The following is a 25,636-nucleotide window of genomic DNA, read 5'->3' as shown; positions in this document are numbered from 1 at the left end:
ATAAACATTGGTGTATAAAAAAATAAAACTTATATTCTCAGTGTCAAAAAAATTAAGTGAGGTATCACAATATGTACTTTGATTTATAACCTGCTTTGTCTACAGTACATTGAGAGGTGAAAGAAGGAGCTGGAGGAAGTATGTACACAGATCTTTTAAGAAGTTAATCTGAAAAAAAATAAATAAAAAAAAAGAAGTTAATCTGCTGGGACACCTGGGTGGCTCAGCGGTTGAACACCTGCCTTTGGCCCAGGGCATGATTCTGGAGTCCTGGGATCGAGTCCCACATTGGGCTCCCTGCATGGAGCCTGCTTCTCTCTCTTCCTGTGTCTCTGCCTCTCTATCTCTGTGTCTCTCATGAATAAACAGATAAAAAATATTAAAAAAAAAAGTTCATCTGTTTTCCTTATGTTTGGAAACAAAGGGTTGCAGAAGGGGAGGTGAGTTGGGGGGGTTGGGGTAACTGAGTGAGGAGCGCTAAAGAGGGCACATGATATGATGAGTATTGGCAATTGAACTTAAAATTAAAAAAAGAAAAATGTTCATCTGTGACTGAAGCTGGGAAATCCATTGGTGGGTGGGGAAACAACTGAAGGATCTTTGAGATGGTGAGAATGAATAGAGCTACAGAAGCTGGTAACTGAGTTTGATAGAGTGGAGGCTTTGTGGTGCAGCTTTTGCAGGAATAGTTAGCTGTTTAGATGCAAGTACAGGCAAATTCAGAGACATTGAAGGTTGGGTTCTAGACCACTGCAGTAAAGCGAACATTGCAATAAAATGAGTTGAATGACTTCTTTGATTTCCCAGTTCATATAAGTTATATTTGTTTATACTATATTGTATTCCATTAAGTGTACACTAGCATTATTAAAACATAAAGTGCATATCTTAGTTAAAAAACCTTTATTACTAAAAAAAGGCTAACCATCATCTGAGCTTTCGGTGAGTCATACTCTTTTTGTTGATAGAGGGTCTTGCCTCCATGTTGATGGCTGCTGACTGATCAGGGTGGTGGTTGCTGAAGGCTGGTGGCTGTGGCAACTTCTTTTCTTCCCCCCCCCCCTTTTTTTTTAAGAGTATTTATTTTAGAGAAAGCAAAAGAGAGTGCCTACGGGCCCTAGTGGGAGGAGAGAGAAAGAGAATCTGAAGTAGACTCCATGCTGAGCACGGAGCCCAGTTCAGGCTCAACCTCAGGACCCTGAGATTATGGCCTGAGCTGAAACCAACCATCAGTCATTTAACTGACTGTCCCACCCAGGCACCCCTGGCTGTGGCAATTTCTAAAATAAGACAAAATGATTCTAGAAACCAAACTTTTAAAACAGAACCATGAAAAATAAGAACAATAAAGATTGCCACATGGCCTGAGCTGAAACCAACCATCAGTCATTTAACTGCCTGTCCCACCCAGGCATCCCTGGCTGTGGCAATTTCTAAAATAAGACAAAATGATTCTAGAAACCAAACTTTTAAAACAGAACCATGAAAAATAAGAACAATGAAGATTGCCACATCAGTTAACTCGTGAATGAAATCCTTGAACTACGTGCTGCTGTTTGATAACATTTTACCCACAGCAGAGGTATTTTCAAAATTAGGCTCAATCCTCTAAAACTCTGCTGCTGTTTTATCAACTAAGGTTATGTCATATTCTAAATGCATTGTTGTCATTTCGATAATCTTCACAGCATTTCCACCAAGAGTAGATTCCATCTCAAGAAACCACTTTCTTTGCTTATTCCTAAGAATAAAAGTTCTATCATGAGATTGCAGCAATTAGATGCCATCTTCAGGCACCACTTGTAATTCTTGTTTTCATGCTATTTCCCCCACACCTGCACTTACTTCCTCCTCTGAAGTCTTGAACTCTCAAAGTCTTCCATGAGAGTTGGAATCACCTTCTTCTAAACTCCTGCTAATGTTCCTATTTTGACCTCTTTCCATGAAGTATGACTGTTCTTAATGGGATCTAGAATGGTGAATCTTTCCAGAGGCTTTCAATATATTTTGCCCAGATTCATGAGCGGAATCACTATCCATGGCAGCTATGGTTTTATGAAATGTATTTCTTTAATAATAAGACTTGAAAATCCAAATGACCCCTTGATCCACGGGCTACAGAATGGATGTTGTGTTAGCAGGCACAAAACCAACACTGATTGTGTTATCCATCTCCACTAAAGCTCTTATGTCACCAGGCATATTGTCAATGAGGAGTGATATTTTGAAAGGAGTCTTTTTTTTTTTTTTTTTTCCTAACCATAGCTCTCAGTAAACTATGTTGTGAACAGATGTCTTGTCATCCGGGCTTTGTTGTCCTATTTACAGAGACCAGGCAGGGTAGATTTAGCATAGTTCTTTTTTTTTTTTTTTTAATTTATTTTAGAGAGAGAGAGTACACCCACATGTGGTAGAGAAAGGAGTAGAGGGAGAGGGAGAGTGAAAATTTTAAGCAGGCTTTATACCCAGCATGGAGCCTGAAATAGGGATAAGTCTCACTACTGAGACCATGACCTGAGGTGAAATCAGGAGTCCCGCTTAACAGACTGAGCCATCTAGTGCCCCTAGCATAATTTTTAAGGGTGGTAAGATTTTCAAAATGATAAATGAGCACTGGCTTCAACTTCAAGTCACCAGGGATGCCTGGGAGGCTCAATGGTTGAGCATCTGGCTTTGGCTCAGGGCGTGATCCTGGAGACCTGGGATCAAGTCCCACATCAGGCTGCCTGCATGGAGCCTGCTTTTCCCTCTGCCTGGGTATCTGCCTCTCTCTCTGTATCTCTCGTGAATAAATAATCTTAAAAAAAAATCAACTTCAAGTCACCAGCCACATTTGTCCCAAATAAGAGGGTCAGCCTGTCCTTTGAAGCTGGGCATTGACTTCTCCTCTGTAGCTATAAAAGTCCTAAATGTCATCATCTTCCAATACAAGGCTCTATCATCTACAATGTAAATCTATTATTTAGTGTAGCCACCTTCATTAATTATCAGAGTTAAGTATTCTGGATAACTTGCTGCAGCTTTTACATCAGTATTTGCAGCTTCCCCTTATACTTTTATGTTACGACGATGGCTTCTTTCCTTAAGCCTCATGCAGCAACCTCTGCTAGCTTCCAATATTCCTTCTGTAGCTTCCTCACCTCTTTTAGCCTTCATAGGATTGAAGAGAATTAGGCCTTGCCCTGGACTAGGCTTTGCCTTAAGGGAATGTTGTGGCTGCCTTGATCTTCTATCTAGACCACTAAAATTTCCTCCAAAACAGCAATAAGGCTGTTTTGCTTTTTTTGTTTTTGTTTATCATTCATACATTCACTGGAATAGCACTTTCAATTTCCTTCAAGAACTTTCCTCTTCATTTACAGCTTGGCTGTTTGGTGCAAGAGGCCTTGCTGTTGGCCTGTCTCTGCTTTCAACATGCCTTCCTCACAAAGCCTAACAATCTCTAGCAACAATTTCTAGCTTTTAATTTTTAAATGAGAGACTCGTGACTCTTTACATGAATACTTAGAGGCCACTGTAGGGTTGGTAATTGGCCTAATTTATGTATATACAAACTTTTTGTTGTTGTTGTTTTTTTTTTTTGTTGTTGTTGTTGTTGTTTTTTTTGGTCTCTTTTTGTCTCAGAGAATAAGGGAGGCTCAGGGAGAAGAGGAGAGGTGAGGGAATGGCCAGTCAGCAGAGCAATCAGAACACATACAACATTTATCAATCCAGTTCACTATCCTATGTGGGATAGTTCATTGTGCCCCAAAATAGTTATAGTAGTAACATCAAAGACCACTAATCACCATAACAAATATAATTAAAGAGTTTGGATTATTATGAGAATCACCAAAATGTGATGCAGAGACATAAAGTGATCAAATGATGTTGGAAAATTAGTGCCAATAAATTTGCTTGACGCAGGGTTGCCACAAACCTTCACTTTGTAAAAAAAAAGAAAAAAAAATGCATTATCTGTGAAGTGGGATAAAGTGAAGCACAATAAAATGAGCTATGCCTGTACAGAAAAGGTTAATGGTATGATTCTCTCAGAGTTGGAGTTTTCCCAGGTGACTGTAATAGAGGAAGCTGAGCGCATTTGCAAGGGAGTGTAAATAATCACAGAAAAGCAAGAAAGTGGAGACAGGTGAGGATAAATGGGATGGTGTGGAAAGCAAAGAATTGTGGGAGTAGGAGTACCAGAGCAAATTAGCAGAGGGGTGATGGTAGCGGATATTAGGGAGTAGTATTCAAATGGAATGATTAAAACAGTTCCTGGTGAGCACGAGGTACACAGTGTGCCCTTGACCATGTACTTGAATTGACGGGAGGTCATGGGGGAAAATGAAGAAGGAAAAAGAGAAGCAAATTGAATGATTTATTAACGTGGATGTTGAATTCACTGTGAATAATAGCAACAGTTGTGGTAGAGAGGAGCTGTGTGGTAGTTTTTGAGGAAAGAAAGGAAGCAACAAGGAGATAAGGAGGTACAGGCAGTGAGTAGCGCAGACCGTGATTTATCAAGATGGTGTACATTTTAGAGGAGTAGTGGTTTTTGTAAGGGGAAGGGGTCTAATAGTCTGGAAGCCACAAGGGGAAGCAAGGAGGACACTAACCTCACTTTCTGGCTCTGAGGTAATAGGGTAGGTAAGACAACACAATCCTTACTTGAGAAAGTTACAGAGGAAATGTAGTTCTCAGAGAATTAGGTCTCAGCCAAGGTAAGGAGATGAAGGAAGTGTTCGGAGAAATTAATAATAGAAGGAAGCTTGGGGAGGTGAAGGGTGGGGATTAAGTCTGAATAGCAGATGAGCAGAGAAATGTGGACATGAGTCTAGGTTAAAATAAATGGCCAGAGAGATCTAGTTTTCTTTGGGAATTAAGGTGAGCAAGGAGGAACAGATGTTGGTGGGTAGTCATGATGGACCCAAAATGAGTGTTCATGGGACTGTGGCTGTCGAGGCCTTCAGGGTAATTGAACTTCTTAGGCCTTAACATCCTGAACGAAGGGAAAGGGCTGAGCCAATGCCACTTCACTTCATCTTTTTTATATATGGACTTCTTTTTTTTTTTTATATGGACTTCTTTATAAGGTTTTGTTTGAATGAAGTATTATATGGCTTTAAATTTTTTTTTAAAGATTTAATTTATTTAAAAAATTTATTTTTTATTTATTAAAAAATATTTTATTTATTTATTTACCAGAGAGTGCACATGGTAGAGGGAGGGGGAGAAACAGGTTCCCTGCTGAAAGGGGAGCCGGATGCGGGGCTCAATCCTACAACCCTGAGATCATGGCCTGAGCCAAAGGCAGACGCTTAACTGACTGAACCACCCAGGTGCCCCATGGCTTTAAAATTTTTTAAAGCTACTATTACAGGTTATCTCTCATGAAAACTAATTTAGACAAATCCCTGGGTAATCAGGGGACAGATGAGCCTTTTTTTCTTTCCATCTTCTCTTTCACTGAAATGGTACATTTGATCATAATTGGGTCTGTGGGTGAGAACTGGAACAAAGGAATCAAAAATTGTCAGGAGACAGGGCGTCATGTTGAATACGCAGAGAGCTCCAATTTTGTTTTTCTTGTCAGGCAAGATGTTGGATCTCTTGTCAGGGAATAGTATGGCAAACTGTGGACAATGCTATCCATTAGGGAAGACTTATATACATCACCTTCTATTCCGGGCTGAAAGGAGGGCTGAGAGCCAGCATAGACATGGCTTAATGGTACCGATTCACAAGTAAGTTGAAATATACCCTATTGTCCTCCCTCTCCACACTGTACAGCAGATGACAGCAGCTTCTACTAGCGAACATTTCATTCAGTGGACAAAGTTCAGGCAGTAAGACAGGGCACTTCTATTCTTCCCTAGACTAGTTATTTTCCATCGTAGAGACTGTGCTGTCAGTGATAACAGGTCTCTGAGCCACCCCCATCCTCCTCCTCCTCCTCCTCCTCCTTTTTCCCTTCAAATCTAAAGTAACAACATCTGGATAATTAGAATGATTAGCGTTCGTTTATAGCTGGAATTCTTGAACATTTATGTTGGCTGAGATAATAGAATTTACCCTCACATAATAATCCTATCTTTAGCGATGTTCAGAATTATAATTTTCATATTATGAAAACTCAGTTTTTCCTTTGGGGCAAAAATTCAAGCCATCTTAGAGCGTAGATGAAAAGCGGTGATTTCCTAAACCAACACCTGTTAGAGAAGTTTGTCCTTCAAAAGTTTTCTAAAAATCACTCTAATTATTATCACTATGCTTACTTGATCACACCATTTGCTTACCATACTATATCATATATATATTATATTTTTTTTCCTTTCTCCTTACCCTTCAATACTTTCTCAGGAAAGACTTCCATGATAACCTTTAGACCAGGTCGTGTGCTGTTATCACTTGCACCCAGAACAATCTTTTGACTTTCCCTGTTACATAGTTCCTTGTTATTGTTTATTTAGTTATTTGTATCTGTGCATATGAGGGAGGAGTGCATGTCATGTTCATTTTTACATTCCCAGTGTCTAGCATAGATCCTGTCTCAAATGTATATTTAATAAATATTGAATAAATAACATTGGCTTTTTGATTAGAAAATTCATATTTATAAGATTTCATCTTGAAATTCTTTATGAAGTTACTCAAAACTATACCATCTCACCTTCAACCAGTTAATTTATTTTATTTCCAAAGTCTAGGCTAATTTTAGTGCCAGATATTCTGATGGCACTCGGTGGTGGTTGATTGAACTGTAGGAGTTCATTGACAGTGGGCATCCAGAGTTGGGAAGGGTGAGTTCTGGAAAGGAAACCAGTGATACTGTCCTTTTGGAATTCTGCTTCTAATCCCTTGACCTCCATCCTCTTTCTTCCTCTCTTGTGTCAGCAGAAACTAGATTTTGCTCAAGAAAATGTATTTATTGTTTGTCCGCTTTCATGCAGTGCCTAGTGATTATTCCTGAGCAGATTGATTTTAATCAAGAAATGATACATTTATTTAGGAAGTGGACTTCTTTCCCAATTTCCATGAGTTATCCATTGAACTTCAAGTCAGAGTCTAGTACCCATGCTCAGGAAATGACATGTCATACCATTGTGCCAAAGAACGGATCAAAATGTGTATTCCTTACGGGTGCAAGCCAGTTGTTTTACCTACAGGACAGAGAGTGCCAGAGTGCCAGAAATGTAAGTTATGTGACAATCAAAGTTTTAAATAAAAGGACTGACGTAAAACCCAAGTAATCAGCATAAAATTAGAGTTATATGCAAATGACCCTGTGGGGATAGTATTATCAAGTAAGAAATAGGGATAGGTAAACAGATCATATTTTTATAAAGAAAAAAAGATACAAAAATCTTGCGGTCAACTGAAGGAGAGCCTTCACCTGCCTTCCTCTGCGAGATAAAGCCCATGGTTATGACCTAATCAAGTTTTGGGTAGCAATAAAGCTTGCCACACCCTGGCACTTACCATCTAATCTTTTGTCTTATAGAATCCATCCAGAGAATATACTGGATGTAATAATTCATTTAATGTGTAAGTCTAGAACAGATTTTGGTACTTCCAAAATATCACTGAGTATTTTAAATTTAATTAGGCCCATGAGTCTATATTTCAGATTTCATATCTTCTTGAGAGCTACATTACTCTTACTACTTACTGAGTATTGAGGTAGCGACTGGCTGTCATACCCTTGCACTCAAGCTTACATCCTAGTAGAATGAAAAGAGATATGTAGTCAGTAATTCAGTAATTCTTTATACACTATATAAAGAGAACATGGAGTTACAGCACTAATACCCAGTCTAGAGCCTCAGATTAGGCTGCTTGAGCATAGTACCTACCCTGACATTTTAGGAATGAGTATGGACTAGCCTTGTGTGGAAGAGGGGAAAGCTCTTCTAGGTGGAGAGAACATTATGAACAGGTTGTGGAGGGGTGTGTGTTCATGGTGTGGGGGTGGGCGGGGGACAAAGGGGAATGTAGGTTGATTCAAAGCCTCTCCAAAGGCCATATAGAAAAGGAAATGGTGAGTTAATCAAGGCTTTAAGCATGAAAGGTCTTTTATGCTACATTAATAAATTTGGAATTTATCCTGAAACAGTGATTTAAGCATGAAGAATATGATGTCAAATCTTCATTCAGGAGACTCTGAGAAGTAGATATTTGAAGAAAACAAGACAATGCAGAATAGTAGTTTCATGAAACAATCTAGGTCACAGCTATACCTGAAGTAGAGCTTTAAAAGAGGAGGGAGGAGTATTTCTATCATCAATAATGCAATTATTCTGCCATTATTGCTCATGAGGCTTATTATAAGAGGTTTAAAAAAAAGAAAAAAAAGGAAAAAGTGTTGAAAATATTGAATGACAGATAAATGATAGGTTCTTAAAATAACTAAAGTATTTGAGGGATTAGCCATTGGGATAAAAATGAGAATCAGGCCAAGAATAAGTTGTAACCTGAACCGAGATAGATTGATTGCCTTGAATCTTTATACAAGGAAGTGGATGAAGTTGGAGTGGAGATTTTTTTTTCCCCTTTTCGTGAACTGAGTACTTTGAAGCTTCAGTTGACAGCTGTCTGCATATGAGCAGCAACAAAACAACTTCTAATATTCCTATGGTACCAGTTTATACCTATTCATGTGAGACTAACACTTCTAGCTTAGAGACTAGAATTCCAGAAGAAAGAAGTTTACTTTTTCTTTAGCACCTTAATGATGGTTTTTATATTCTCTTTCAGTATTTCTGTTAAAACTCCAGTTCTCATTCTTATAGTTGTTCGTTTGAATACAACGTGTCCTTTTTTACCCCTCTGGTAACTTTAAGTTTTTCCCTTTTTTCTTTGGTTTTTACTAGTGTTGCTATGTTCTAACCAGGTGTTATTTTCTTTGTATTTCTCCTTTTTGGAATTTGCATAGCTCCTTGAATCAGTGGCTTGATGTCTTTGATCTGATTTGAAACATTCTTTACCATTGTCTCTTCAAATATCGCTTGTTTTCATTATCTTTAGATTAAGTGTATGTTAGAGCTCCATTCTCCTGTAGTTAATCTGTTGTTAAACCATACATTGAGTTTATGATTTCATTTATTGCATTTTCTAGTCCTTGAATATCTATTTCCTCATTTCTTAAAAATTCTAGTTCACAGGTAAAACTTCACATCTTGTCATCTATTTTCTAAATAGATTAGTCATAGTTATTTTAAATCTTTGACCATTATTATTTGCTTCCATCTGTGGATCTGTTTCTATTATTTGCTTCCATCTGTGGATCTGTTTCCATTCCTTTTTTTTTTTTTTTTATCCCCTTCTTGGTTTTGAACTCTTCTCACCACCTCCTGATAAATCTGGTAATTTTTAATTAAATATCAGACACTATACCTGGTAAGTTTTGGAGGTCTGGATGAAATAAGGAAAAAGTTATATCTTTCTCCAGAGAAAATTTAATTTTCCTCTGGAAGACTGTCAGATTAGCATTTCTTAACCTTTTAAAACTATTTCCTTACTAATGAGACATTTTATTTCTTAATCATCTACCCATGAAATTATAATAACACATATATACTGTGTATCTGTTTCTGAATGTCTGTATATCTGTGTTTTTTTACACAAAATGAGTTAACTATAAGGCTTTCTCTTTTTTATTCAGTCCAGGACTAAGAATGATGAAATAAAAATGTTAAGAGTTGAAATTAAAAAGTTATTAACATTTAACTATACAGATGTGTTTGCAACTTTTAATGTATTAAATTACAAATGCAAATTAGCAGTTTATATAAATATAATATTGGCAATACAATCACAGTTAAAAATCATTTAGAAAAAAAAAAACCAAAAAAAAAAAAAAAAATCATTTAGAACTAATATTTCCCCACTAAAACAATTGAAAACATTAAATTCTTAAAATTATTTTTAGTGAATTTAATTTTTAACCTTTTGCATGAAATGAGAAAATAACCTAAGTACCTGCCAGATATTTATTCAGATACTTTTGACATTTGTTCTTTTAAGCATTTGACATAATTAATGATGGTTGAATAACTTTTGTAGAATGAAATGAAATAGAAACAATTTTTATGTAATTTTCAAAGCTCATGTCACACACAAAAGCACTGAGGATCAAATATACACAACATGTGTAAGGTATTCATGTTTTAGGGTCCTGTAAGCCACTTTGTATAATGACTTCAGTATTGAACCATCAATCAAGAGAAAAATCCTCCAATTACAACCATCTATTCACCATAGTTTTGTAGCAGTAATTTTGCATACATTTTGTGTATCTTCTGTGAGCTCAATGTCAGTATTGCTCATAGGGTACCCAAGAAAACTAAATGACAGGATATAAATAAGGGATAAGATTTTGTTGGGTGGAGTTAACTTTTGGAGGGCAATGAGCTAACATCTAAGATTTTTTTTCTTACCACGTAAGGACCAATTTTTACTCCCTTGGAATTAATATTACCTCCACTGAGAATACATGGATTAGGGAATGATCATCCTGTTCCAATGAAGCATTGAAATGATAGGTTCGTTTTCAGTCACTGTGAGAGCCTGTCTTTGGGGAGACATGCTCATTCCTAGAGCTCCCAAAAGAAAGCCTGGGGCATTTACCACTGATCTCTCTTAACTGCCCCAGAACTAAAAGTTTTGTGTTCCCATTTTCTTGAGACTATGAAAAGCTCTGTCCAGCTTTGTAACTTCTTAGTTGCCGTTTTGTTTTTGGCTTCTGGATCGCTTGCCTAGTATAATTTAGGAATATTCCAATGTATAAGGGTAGAGGTTGCATATCAAGGATTCATTTCTCTGAAGTTCCCTTTTTTTCTTTAGTTTCAACCCCCTGATGCCCTGACTGCCTTTCTAATTCTGAACTTTATTTTCTATCTCCCTATTTTCTTGAGCCTGTCAAAAGTTTTGAGCTCCTACTTTCTGCTTTTACTCTTAATCCCGCACAGTTTACAAATTGGCAGGTACCTTGAGGGGAAAAGCAGTGGAGAAAGTTGGATTCACCTCAGTGTGTTTTCCTTCTCAAGATCTTAGATTGTTAAATTATGGCTGCATTGTTGCCCTCTGATCCATTCATATACTTTTGTATTTTATCCAGCTTTCATAGCTGTTCACAGTGGGAGAGTTAGTCTCTTACAAGCTACTTTATCAGAGCTAGAAACAGAAGTCTCAATCCAATGGCATGGATTAGCTGAGGTTTGATTAGCTTCTGGAGGAAGAGACCAAGAGGAGCTCAAGGCTAGACAGACAGATGTATCAACAAAGGTTGAATGTCAAGGTGATGGTTATGATTTGTAAGTTTGCATTTCATCAAAGAGGAGCCTCAAGTATTTTTCATGAGGTTGTTCACATGCTGCGTTGTAATAGAGGTCGATGGGGAAGTGGAATTAATGTTAAAATGTTTCTTTATGCACACCCTTAAAAATATATTAAATATGAGAAATAAAAAAATTTTTTTTTTCTTGGTCAGAGTGATCGCTCTGTTTTCACACCTGACACTGTAAGGCTTTTCTTAAGTGGAATATTGAGAAATCGTGTGTTTTTATCTGATCTCTTTTTTCCGAATAATTGGGATTGGCTCCACACTAAAACCTTTCTAACTCTACCATTTATTAGTTGCTTTCTTCTTTTCCTTGGTGCCTCTGGTCTAGTTCTCTGTCAGCGGTCATAAATGGAAGGTTTCTCTTATTTTAGTTGTACCCACCTCTCTCCACAGCTGACATACAACCTTGAACTGCTCCTCAGGTTATTCCCAGATGCTATTATAAAGCTGTTCCATCTCTTTACTTCCTAATACTGTCTTCCTTCTTGCTTTTAAAAAAGAAGGTGATAGAATGTTTTCCTGGTCACTCATAAAGGTTTAATGCTGTTGCCTCTCTTTGAGGCCTAGTTAATAGCACCAAATTCCACAGATAAAATGTGATAAAAATGTGTGTTGTTATCAAAGGCATTGAGAACAGCTTTTGCTGTTTTTTTTTTGTTGTTGTTGTTGTTTGTAGTTTCCCACGAAAGAAGAATCCAACTTACTTTCTTCATCAATGCTTAAGTACTTTTAGTTAATGTCTATGTGTGTGTGTCTAATTAAAATGTCTTAATAGGTTTATTATTTAAATAAAGGTGGAGTTAATAGGGCTTTTCTTCAGGTCCTTTACTAAATAGATTTAGGGGTTTTTGTTGTTGTTCATCCATTCAGTGTTATAAATTAAATAGTTCCTCTGTTTTAATAGTTTCCTATCTAGTGGAGTAAACACAGTAAGAAAATTGTTGCTCTTGAAGTTAAGGAACACTGAAGACTTATCTGGAGAAACTGGACAAAGCTACAAAAAGGAGGCAAGGTGTGTGCTACTTTGTCTTCCTTGATAAGAGACCCAGCTTAAGGAGAAATGTAGGCTGTCGAGGAATTTAACAAATGCCAAAGTGCTAGAGCCCTTTTAAAGACTTCTTTTCTCCTAGTTCTTGTAGAAAATGGAGCAGCTTCTATTCCCATCCCCTCTGCCTGCTTGGCCTCTCGGAGTATAGATTCCTGTGGGAAAATGATGAGGACTATGGACTGAAAATTTGAGTCCCCACAAAATTCAAATGTCGAAGCCCTGGTCCCCCATGTGATAGTACTTGGAGGCAAGCACTTTGGGAGGTATTGAGGTCATGAGGGTGATGCCCTCCTGAATTGGATCAGTACCCTAACAAGAAGAGAGACTTGAGAGAGATGACTTCTTTCTTGGCCACATGAGGAAATACCGAGAAGTCAGCCATTTGCAAACTAGGAATTAAATGCTCACCAGACACCAGATCTACCAGTACCTTGATCTTGGACTTCCCAGCCTCCAGAGCGCTGGGAAATGAATGTTGGTTTTTGAAGTCATCCATTCTGTGGTATTTGTTGTATTGGCCAGAGATGCCTGAGACAGTGAGCAACAGCAAAGGAGAGCCTCACAGATAGAGAAAGATCAAAGAAGACAAACAGTTGGCTCAAGGAGGTGGTTGTTACAGGATCCCTCTGAGGTTAATGGAGGTGAAATGGGCCGAAATCACCCCTCTTGTGAAATGTTCATTCCACTAAATCACAATCTTATTAAAAGGGTTTTTTGTTTGTTTGAGGAAGGTTAAGTGTGTATGCAGAGGAGATACTAGTGAAACTGGATCTAATTCTTTGTCTACGGAGACTTTACAGCTCTTATCATTGGCATTCTTTTGCTGTATCTATCTCAGCATCCACTCAGATGGTGAAATAGAAACACTGGGTTTCAACCTCAATGTTCATTTTTAGTATAGAATAGCAGCCATTTACAGAATTCTGTGACAATGTGAGAGAAGCATGGAAAAAACCCCACCCATTCCTGCTTTTTCTACTTTAATCATAACTAACAGATGATCTAAGTTTCCATATATGCAAAAAACCATCAAATTTTTTAAAAATACAAATAAGAGCCATTCAAATTAGCAGAGATGCACAAAATTTTGCTTCCTAGAGTATCAAGACACTGATAATTTCTTTTTTAAATTAATTAATTTATTTAAAAGATTTTATTTATTTATTCATGAGAGAGAGAGAGAGAGGCAGAGACTCAGGCAGAGGGAGAAGCATCCCTGTGGGGAGCCTGATGCAGGACTAGAGCCCAGGACCCTGGGATCATGACCTGAGCCACAGGCACATGCTCAACCACTGAGCTACCCAGGTGTCCTGACATTGATAGTTTCTAATTAGAATCAAGAATTTCTAACATGGAAAAAAAAAAAAAAAGGGATTTCTAACATGGTGTAACTTGTGTTCTCCCTTTATTTAGATTACAAGTATCATCCACTGTCAGTGTTATCTTTGGTAGGATAATAGAAAGTGTCACAAACTTATCTTCAATTTACTTTTATTCAATGTATTTCTAAGATGGATCCCAATATTAGACCATAGAATTTATTCTAAATTAAAAAACAATTCTTTGAGAAACCTGAGTTTTGTTATTTGCTTCTTAATATCTAGCTCTCTGATATTGGCTGAAATTTCAAATACTAATAATTATTTATCAAACCAATAATTATTCATATTCATTAAGACAGAATATTTCTGAAAGACATCGGTCCTTTTAATAGCATTTTCCATTAACATATGTGAGACAAAAGCCTCCAAAAAACGTTTTTTTGTAACACTGTAGTCTCAAATAGAAGTGTTTTGTGTCACGTTTTTCTTGCCTTTCCCTAACTAAGTCTCCCCTTTATGGGAGAAATTATGCCTTCTCAAGTACCCCTCCGGTAATTTTGAAGGACTTTGATTGTAGAACCTTAACATTTATTTGTCCTTTCTTGTTTTGGAGTCTGTTTACCACTCTTGTCCCAGGTGTATGTTCTTGGCAGGCAGACAGAGACTGTGTTGCAATTTATTATGATGGTATCCAGTGGGTAGTGTGCTTGGGACTCAGTCAATCCCCTGTACATTTTCTTTCTTTTCTCCTCATTCAGAATCTTTCTTGAGCAGAGGTTTGAAGGAACCTGAACTACACAAATGGAAGTAAAATAATAACAACACATCTTTCCAGGTCAAAAGTCAATGAATAAACCATTTTTAAAAGCGGTGTTTTACATCATTCCTTTTTGATGCAGAGAAATGATGAGAATGTGAGAAGCACCACTTTGATCTTCCAGTTCTAGTAGCTTCCAATTTAGTGATCTCCACTGAGAAGCCATGCATGGCATCTCTGGGATGTTCGAAAAATGACAGAGTTTATATAAAAGACCGTGTGGTCAAGGTTTTGGGAGAGGGCTGTAGTGCCAAAAGATGTTACCTAAAAATGATAGATCCATGTAAAATGACTTCCTTAATTGATTGAGATGACTTTATTTCCTGCTTTGGAAGGAAAGCGTGATGCTCTTGGAAGGAAGTGAAATCTTGGAAGTAAGCGTAATGCTCAAGTCCCTGTTGAGCCTTCGTGACTGTTCCAGAGTTGCAGTCCCAAGCTCGACAGCTAGAGGATTTTTGTGTGGGGGAGACTTCCATTTCTCTACAAGATACTATTTGTACAACAGGAGTAATTAAAATGCTGTTCTAATTATGCAGAAATAATGAAGGACACGTTTCACGTAAGTAATCCACATGAAGCATTTCTACAGTCTTAGCAGACTGAGTAAATAAAAAGCGATATTATTTATTTATGCTAAGACATGTAAGTCTGCGCAAAGCATACAGTCTGGTGTTAAATGTAGGCCAACATCTGAACAGATCAGATCAATCTGAGACAAGGACTCTTAGGAGGAGAGTAGAAGCAGAATATTCCATGCTGACAGCACGGTCACTGGCTGTGCTTCACCCGGTTCTGAACAGGTTTCCTTCAGACCTTCCACTCTTTTCTCCTCCATTAACCATTTATTTTCCCTTCTTGCAATCGACTTCATTTTTATCAATTTTCGAATTATTCTCTGATTCCCTCGCCTCACACCTGGTTTCCTATTTCTTTATACTTGTTTCTCACTGCCTCTTCGTCTTTCTCCTTTATTCCTCTTCCCCAACCATTGAATGAATTCTGCTCTGTGGCTCCTCTGTAAGGTGGCAGATCTGAGGATTGCATCATAATCCTTGAGCACATAAAACCTCAGCGACTCCTTTTTCAGAAATCAGATAAGAAGCAGGACCCGGTGGAAAGAAATCTGGGGGGGCCCGATCCGGTGCCCTTGCTGCAGATCGCTATCCTGTGGTGGCGTGGCTCCTTCACCTCCCCGTGGAGTGTCCTCCGTTCCCAAAGTGGTGACTTAGAAAGAACGAGACTGAACTCCCTGCACATTTGCAGTGAAACTTTTTTAAAGCAGATGCAAGATATTCATCAGTGGCTTTTTCAGGACCTCTCAAACTGCATTCTGTTTCAGAATAGCTGCTTAAATATCAGCTTGGAAATGCCAGTCCTTTCCTAAGGACACAATGGTGAGAGACTCCAAAGCATAGCAAGATGGCAATACATCTTCAGTCAGGCTACTTTAAAAAAATAAATCACGCTTTATGAATCTAAACTTAGCCTTTCCACATACACGTGTCTGCTGATACTGGTGATTAATAGATGACACTGAAGCTTGGCACCACAGGGCCTGATTAATGGCAGTGACATCATGACTTTTAAATATGCTATTAATGCCGGGGCCTATGACACATGCAAATGTGACATGTGGATTTTCATGGCATTTGCATAGATGCAGAAAAAAAAAGTTGAAAAGCGACCTTTCCCCTTAGATTAATCACTGATTTGTAGGACAGCATCTGAGGACAGTGAACTCTACCTTTCCTTCCTTCTTTGGGGGAGATCTTAACCTGCTCCACCAGTGTTGGAGTGACTTTTTTTCTACACCCCTCGGCTGATTCCAATGGACAGATTTTCTGTAAGATTCCCAACCTTGGATGCTCTCCAAGAAGTTTCATATCCTAGGAATCTGAGTGCTTGTACTGAGGGAAATTAAGTCAAACTTACTAAGTATTAAGTGAAACTTACTAAGTATTTCCTTTCTTCCATACTGGCTTTCTCCAGAGAGGAACAGGGAAGTAGGGGCGATAATTATTACTTCCATATCACCAAGAGAAAAATGCTCCAACCTGTTATTCCTGAGGTTGGAGATGTAGATTCTTAATACTGTACAATTACTGGATATAAACTTAGCTTTTTTTAAAAAAAATTATTTATTTATTCATGAGAGACACACAGAGAGGGAGAGAGAGAGAGAGGCAGAGACACAGGCAGAGGGAGAAGCAGGCTCCATGCAGGGAGCCTGATGTGGGACTTGATCCTGGGTCTCCAGGATCAGGCCCTGGGCCAAACACAGGCACTAAACCACTGAGCCACCTGGGTTGCCCCCAAACTTAGCTTTTAATAGGAATGCTTACCAGGGAACCCAAGATTCCAGTTCAAGGGTTCCTTCCTCCATCAGATACATAATCATATGGGGCATCTGCAGAGTGCATGCATGTGGCTGCACACAGAAGTCACTGTCCTGCAGTTTCATTATTCCTCATTCTGGAATTGATAGGAGTCCACCCTACATAAAGTTCCAGGAAACGGCAGCAGTAAACAGTGGTAACACTTGCAAAGGGATGCTCAACAACTTTTAACTTCTCAGTGTGACCTATTAGAAGACACTATCACCAAGGAGTTTTGAGATTCCTCGCCTCAGGTTGAGGAAGATGTATTAAGCATTCAAGAAAGCTCAAGGAGGTTGGGGAACAGCTGTAGAAAACATTAGAAGTGGGACCAGATCAGAGGAGGGCTTTAAACATTACTACACGTGGAACCTGATAAAGAGCACCACGTGTTAAAGTGCCCTCTGAGTACCACATGATTGACCCACATCAGCAATAAAGCCCACAGTTCCCTCCAGCTTGATACGATCATCCCCCTTTTACTTTGGACAATTTGGGATCCTGAAAGGTAGTCACATTTCCATAGGATCTAGACCTAAGAACTAGCAGAGCTGGGATTCATCTCTGGATTTGTCTGACTTTCCCAATAAGCCTTATTATTATTTTTTATTACATGCTTCCTTGCAGAATAAATGTAAGCTTTGTTATTATTTTTCTTACATACTTCCTTGCAGAATACATGTAAAATTGAATAACATTACTTAGGCATCTGAATTTCTGAGTCATCAGCTGGGGGTACGTCTTCTTTCCCAAGCCTCGGTCAGGGCCAAGGATATATTCCTGACACCATGATCTCTAAGATCTTGTTTAGCTCCGACGTTCTGTCGATATTCTGTAGTTCTGTGGCCATTCCTCTCAATGAATACTATATCTTGACCTTTCTCTTGCCCCATTGCCCTTGTCTTTCACCCCTGCTCAGTCTTCGACTGGCTTTCATTAGGAGAACAGCATTCTTCATTTTGACTACAGGACACACATTATTTTTAGGAAAAAATAATTGGCTTCTAACTGCAGGTGTAATAATTGGCATTCACTACAGACTTTAGCCAGTTGGGATAGTGGTGACATTATAAGCTAAAGAGGCTGACCTCTGATTCTAGAGAGGAACAAAAGAGCTGGCAAAGAGACTGTTTCTATACAAAAGTCTATGTTGTAGGGACAGAAACAGGAGATGCATTTATAAGGAAATATATGCAGCCTAAAATGCAAGGAATTGAATTTTGTCTCAAAGGATTTAGCCTTGCATATCAGATCTTCTTCCTTAAACTTCTTGAATATTAGCAGACCCCCAAGGGCACTCACCAGCACAAAATGCTAAAAATAAAAAGGACCTTAGAGGCAGTTTAATCCACCTGTGTCATTTTGGATGAACAAAACTGATGCCTAACAAAATTGCGACAAAAAAAAAAAAAAATCAGAGCTTTAATGACAACCATGTATTTCAGCTTTAAAGAAAATCACAAGTGAAACATAAATTTCCATATAATTTTAGCACTAAAAAGTAGTTGTGGTGAACTCATACTGCAATTCTAGTGAAATTTTATGTGTTTCTTTTCTGGCAATAATGAGTGAGAAACAATTATTTACTATTCTAATAAGACTATTGATTGAAAACACTGTTATCTCTTTCTAAGTGTCATTTTTAGATGTTTTGTTCTAGAAGAATAGCTTGCCATCTAGACATCTGGTTCTGGGATCTCTCTTGCAGAGGCAAAATTGATGTTGTTCATCGCCAGAGAGTTTCCAAGGAACCACCTTTTCTAAATTTATTTTTTATTTTTTTATTATTATTTTTTAAGCAAGTATTAGCCAGAAAGAAATGGGCAACGTTAGGATTTCCTTTAAATATCTTCCACCTGGCTTTCATTTTTCTTCTCTTCACTTTCTGGGATATAAACAAAGATAGAAGAATGAAGAGATGAAGACGTGATCTGGGAGAAAGATTAGCAAGCCAGGTAAGACCTCTTTCCTAGAGGAAAGTGTGGCAGAAGAGTTCACAGAATTAAGAACTCAGGGGCAGTGATCAATTTGAAGGCATATAAAAACAAACCCCCAAAATGGGCTGAGAAACACGTGAATGAGTAATGCTGGGGTTTGGAGACCCGGTGTCATGACAGGGGTCATTCTGACTGCTCTTTCTTCCATACCCTGCTTTACAGTCTATTAGCAAAGGGACTTGGCTTCACCTTCCAAATACGTCATGAACCTGACTGTCTAATCACCTCTGCCACTGGCCATCTCTTGCTTTGATTTTTGCCATGCTTCGTACCGGCCTCTGCTTCTGTATTCCCCTCTATAGTCCAATCTAGGGGTTGGCAAACTTTCTGAGTAGAGCTAGAGGTTAAATATTTCAGTTTTGGTGCCATACCATCTTCATCACAGCTACTGTGTTATTGTAGCATGAAAGCAGCAATAAACAATCAGCAAATGAATGAGCATGGCTGCATTCCAAAAGAACTTCACCAAGATACTGAAATTTGAGTTTTATGTAATTTCCACATGTCACAAAATATTATTCTTCATTTGATTTTTTTAAATTTTTATTTATTTATTTATTTATTTATTATTTATTTATTTATTTATTTATTTATTATTTATTTTTGTCCACCACTTAGAAAGGTAGGAAACATTCTTGGCTTGAGGGTTGTACAAAAACAGGCAGCGGGCCAGAGGGATCTTGTTAAATAATGAAAGTTCATATTGTGCTTCGATTGAAAACAATTCCGTGGCTTCCTATCTCATTTAAAGACCAGAGTATTTATGATGGTCTGCAAGGGCGAATGTGATCTATTCCTATTAACTGTCTGACCTCATCTACTCTTCTCTTGTCCTGACCCTGCTCCAGCCAGACTGTCTCCCTGTTCTTTTCAAGCTCATCAGCCGTGCTCCCATTTAGACCTTCGTGTGCTCATTGTTGGCTCTGCTTGGAGTACTACTCCCCCAGAAATCCTCCTGGTTTGCTCCTTATCTCCTTCAAATTTTTCTCAGAAAGGCTTCTCCTAATCACCCTTATTTAGAGTTGCAAATGAAGTCTTTGAAGAGAAACATATCTAGTTCCCCTTTCTCTTTCACGTCAATCCCTTTCTAAGATATTCCAAATTTACTTGTTGCTGTATGCTTTCACCCAGAGGATTATAAGTTCAAAGGAGACAGGCGTTTCCATCTACTTGCGTTTGTTTTGTTTACATATGTCTGAGTCTGGGACACGCAGAATGTGTTCAATAAATACCTGAGTAGTTGAATGGATTCTGGTAAGCGTGACCTGTTGATGAGTTCTGGATCGTGTATCTAAAGAACTTATTTATTTTTGCCTTGGGTGACAATTGCTCCTATAATTTGGTGTTGGGATGGGGAGTTCAGGTTGACTAGACATTAAGACGACCAGTATATGTAAAATAAAAGGAATGGAGATGCTGGAGTCTCAGATTTCACAGCCTGGTGTTTATAGGACTTAGACTACACACATAGTGCTTGCCCGATAGTCATTCACTGATTCATCTGAATAGGTTTAGTAGTACCCATTTGTTTGATTGCCACCTGTGCTGTATGGACATCATGTGCATAGCATACAGGAAGCTCTTCTAGTGCCAGTGAATGGGCAGATGTGCTCCCAGCCAGCCAGTCTTATGCCTCACTTATCAGGGCCCTGAGGCTCCGCAGGGTACCCCCGTTGACCTGGTGTTGACGGGTGCTCATCATGTTACGGGCAAAGGGACTGGCAAACATGCATCCATCTTTGAAGGCTGATTTCAGAAATGAAGTGAATTTGATGTGGTCCATGCAGCTTCACCACATGCTATGATGTTTACCTTGTTTGTTAGTGAATATGGAAAGAAAGAACACCCCCCCACACACACACTATATGGGTCTATTTTCAAAATCTGTGAAGCATACAAACCCATACCATAAGGGTTGAGTAGGGTTTGAGACTTCCACTACCATTGATTTAATACTTTAAAAAAAAAATTAAGCAAAAGAAGTGTAACCTCCCATGTGATCTATTTTCTAGAAATTATTAGTACAAATGTAAAAAAATATATAGTAAAGGCTGTGGACATAGAGGTGGAAGATTTTGGTTTAAGCACCAGCTCTACTACATTTTGGCTTTATGACTTGAAAATGCTAGTTAATATTAATGGTGATGGTAATAATAAATAGTATTTATCAGAGCTGTATTATATGTCACGTTCTTGTTTTATGAATTCATCAACACTCTGAGTTCTGAACTGTTGTCCTTATTTTACAGATGTGGAAACAGTCTTAGGTTAATAAATTTGCCAAGATCACATAACTCTTAAGAGTCGGAGTATATATTCCCGCCCATGTTTATATGATGCCAGAGTTCACTCTCTTAATACTCCCCTATAGTGATACTTCAAGTATTTTTGACACTCCAAGCCATGTGCCAGGATCTATATTTAATCTTATTTATGTTAAAATTGAATTATAATCATTTATATTTGGTTATCGGCTTAATTAATATATTGAAGTGGATTTTGTTATTTGTGCACGTATGCATATATATAGGAAGTATTTATCACTGCCACTTTGTGGAGGCTGTGGACACTGATTCCATGCTACTAACCAGAGGAAAATACAAAACTCCCCTCTTCTCCATAGGGCTCTGAAACTTCCAGAATAATTTGGATTTAATAAGACCATGCTAGACAGCATAATTTTTTTTGTATTAAAAATTACCCTTCCTCACCAGGATAAAATAAACAGCAAAGGTTGGGTCTGGGGGAAAGAAAACCTTTTCCTTTATTTTTTTCAAAGCTTTTCTTTATAAAGTATTGATGCAGTACGATTTTTTTTTAAACTTTTTTATTTATTTATGATAGGCACGCAGTGAGAGACAGAGGCAGAGACACAGGCAGAGGGAGAAGCAGGCTCCATGCACCGGGAGCCCGACGTGGGATTCGATCCCGGGTCTCCAGGATCGCGCCCTGGGCCAAAGGCAGGCGCCAAACCGCTGCGCCACCCAGGGATCCCTTTTTAAAAAAAAAAAAAAAAAAAAAAAAAAAACCTTATTTATTTATTTATTTTTTTTAACACTTCTTCTTACTTCCCAAGAGAGCCTGGGTATCTGTGTCACTTTTCAATGGGCTATTCAGTCTTAATTATTCTTAACTATATGTCATGTATCCTCAAATGACAAATGAAGGTTATATTTAGCTACCTTTTATATATATCTTGTGCAGCCCCCTCTTCAGCACACACACACACACTCAAGCATGGACACATTTATGTTCATTTTTAAACGAGAAGTACATGCAGAGAAAAATAATGTTGTAAAATGTTTTTTCTAGGAAAGCTAATTTTTAATAGCAGCAAAAGTGTGTTGTTAGTTTTAATTTGTACCCACCGCAGCCATCTTATCCATAGAATGTTTTTAAGTTTCTTTAGTTAGCTAGGGAAAAAAAAAATGTTGCCATGAACACAAGGCATAAGTCTTACCACCATGCTGTTTCTTCTACCTGTAGCTCCAATTATCCTGTCCATATTGCAGATAAGATGTCTTAAAAGTATGCCTAATAGATCATCTTTTACTAATAGGCTTATGGGGGGAGATACCAAGCAGAACCCTGATAGGCAAAATGAATCTTAGATACCATGTTCCTCTGTTGTCGTTTTGCCCAAAATCTTCTCAATTGTGACACTTTAGATTTTTTTTCTATATCACAATATAACTGTTTTCTTCCCATGTACTCAGGGTTTTACACTCTGCAGCTCTTGCTAGTTCAGTCTCCTTCATTAATCTTTTCTTCCAATATGACTGGCTAATTGAATACCTCTCAGAGAACAATGGCCTAAACTCCACCTAATATTTGTGTATTTGATGTGAGAGACCACTGAGGGTAATATCTTTGATCAGGCAAGACTTTGGGTTCTTCTCCATGAGGGGGACTGTTAATGGTCTCACCTAACTCGTATCCAGCATGGAGAAAGGGAGGGCTCATATTCTCTCTCCATTGATTAAACGGTTGTCATAATTATATGCAGAGCTCATAACATACCAAGTTTCTTGTAAAATCCTTAGGTGGAATTTTTTATTTAATTCTCACAACCACCATTTTAGGAAGATACTCTTAGTATCATTGTCATGCAGGAAACTGAGGTTGTTGAGATTAAGAAACTTGACACAGCTGATGATGAATAAAGCCTGGGTTGATGTGAGAAGTAAATGTCTTGACAAAACTGAAGTAATTGAAGCAGAAGAGCTTTTGCTTGAGTTACTGCCTTTGCCTAGAATTCTCTTCTCTCCCATACGATTCCCTTGTATCCACCTGCAAACTTCTATCACGCATGGCCAGGTTTCTCTTCTCATTCTCCCTCCTACTAACCATATACTCATAGGACTCTATCCTTCACTATTTCAAAGTACTCACTGCCTGTGACCAGGGGATTATTTAGGCCTCCATGAGTAACAGGACTTGAGTTCCTTGTAAGGTAGAAATCAGCTTTGGCCATTTATATGCCCCCTTCACAACACCTGATATGTGGCGGATGATCTGTAAAACTGATAAGCGAAAGAAATCATACCAAAATGGATTTTTTAAAAATAGACAAAGACAATGGAATTGCCACTTATACCTAAGCCAACATGTCAGGATTAAAGGGGGTCAGATGTCATGCGACCGTTAGTGACTAGTAATGATTAGCAAAAGGCATTTTAGCAGAGAAAATGCTTTTCCTTTTATGATACATAGGATTGCAATTTCTTTTCTTCTGTGTCATTATTGATAAAATTTTATCACTCTTTATGGAAGCAATCAATCCCATTTCTATTGCTGCCCAGTTGGCTGCTGTATTTCTTAGGGTGACCTCTCACTCTTAAGGTTCTACTTTGCATTAGGACTTCTTCAGATAAACTTGCAGAGTGTCTGGTGATTAGATCAGGACACAGGTTTCAAGCATTCCATTTTTATCTCTTTTGCCTCCCTTATTGTGTCACCTTGGACAAAGCACTTAGTCCAGGTTTACATGTAAGATTTTTTACTTAAAAACTGTATCTCATGATAAATCCTCATCCAGACAGTAGAAAGCAATTTTCCTAAGTGCTTCACTTAAATGGTTTCCATCCACACATGAACCTCCAAGGCTGTACTTACATATCTCATCATGCAATATTGCCTCCATAATTCTCTGCCTTTCAGGAGGGTACATGTCTCTGGTAATTTGTTTGTGGCTGCTGAGTTCATTCACTGATGCTTATACTTTATTCTCTATACTCCATTCCTGTTAGGCAGACAGCACTGCATTGCTTATTAGGAATATGGGTTAGCCCTATAAAATAACAGTGGCAGTGTTATAAATGCTCAGTTATCTAAAATTAGTACCCAAATTTGAAACTCTGGCCAGTGGAATGCTCACTGCAGGTAGAAAACAAGATCCTTATTTGAAGTAGAAGGTGAAGGCCTTTAAAGTTGCAGACTGGGAAGATGACTTTGTTAGGGATATAGCCTCTTCCTTACTATGAGGCATAAGTGTTGATGGTGAAATAGTCTCTATGGAAGGCAGAAACCTGGGAGAAAGAAATATGGAAGCAGCGGTGTGTTGTTTCTACTACCTATGTATGAGTTGATTAGTAATTTGGCTGAGTATGTCTAACGGGGTTAAGGATCTGAGGAGAGATACATCCTCAAAAATATCATAACCATAGGAAGTGAAGAGCTCTAATCTTTGTCAGTCCTATAGTTTTCCTGAAAGACTTGCCTTGCATATGAACCTTAAATTGTTTTTCCATTTGTTCAAAGAGGTTTCTTTGTATGTGTTTCCACCCAGCTGTGTAAATTCAGGGATACAGTCCATCGTCAAGGAACAGAATGAGAATGCAGATCCCTGACTTTGACTTCCTCTTCTCTAGCTCTCATAGTCAAGGGAAGGAAGTTTGTTGGCAAGGGCAGTGAATAGTAAGAGCTTTCGGAGGCAGATGGCAGAGACAGAGACATCTGGGTTGTCAGAGATATGATAGCTCATTTTGTTCATGTGGTTAGTAAATGTATGAATTCAAATAGAGCAAATAAAATGTTTATATTTCCTTTTGTTTATGAAACTATGAATTAAATGGAAATGGATGTTTTCGGGGATATTCTACTAAAATTCAGTTTGTTTCCAGAAGAGTTTAGAAAGGAGACTTTAAAAGCTCTTCAAATATGCCCCCAAAAAGAATATGGCCCAACTTTATGCTGCTATGTTTTAGTTCTCTTTTAGAAGGCAAGGGGCATTCTCACTAGATTTATAGCAATAGTAAAACTATATATACTGTTCTGTGCTTTGACATTCTTGAATGACCTTTAATATCACTTTTTTGAAAATGTTAAATATTTATCTTCAGCTCACCAGTTTTGCCTATTTAGGTCAACTAACCATATCACAAAGTATATTCTGGTTCTGAGTTCATCCTGCAACCTTCAGGGGAGCCTAATGGGGTTTTCCGGCCAGTTAGTTTGGTAGTCCCCTCGAGTGCATTGTGGTTGACTCCTTTGAAGTCCTCATTTCTGAAAGGTGATATTGGAAAGAGCTCATTGGCACTTGTCAAATGTTTGACCTTAGAGGCTGATTGATGAATCTATTCTCGTGACTAATGGAGTTATTTATTTCTGATATGTATTTAATCCTGTTCCTCTACCTGATGGATGGGCAGATACACTTATTTGAAAACTAAAGAAACTTGTGACTTTTCTGAGTTGGATAGGATAGAAATTACATTGTGCATGCTTCAAAAGGAGAGGTGATCTTGATAGCTAA

Source organism: Canis lupus, chromosome 33 (genome assembly GCF_003254725.2).
Source record: "Canis lupus dingo isolate Sandy chromosome 33, ASM325472v2, whole genome shotgun sequence".
Lineage (NCBI taxonomy): Eukaryota > Metazoa > Chordata > Mammalia > Carnivora > Canidae > Canis > Canis lupus.
This window is presented reverse-complemented; position numbering follows the sequence as displayed.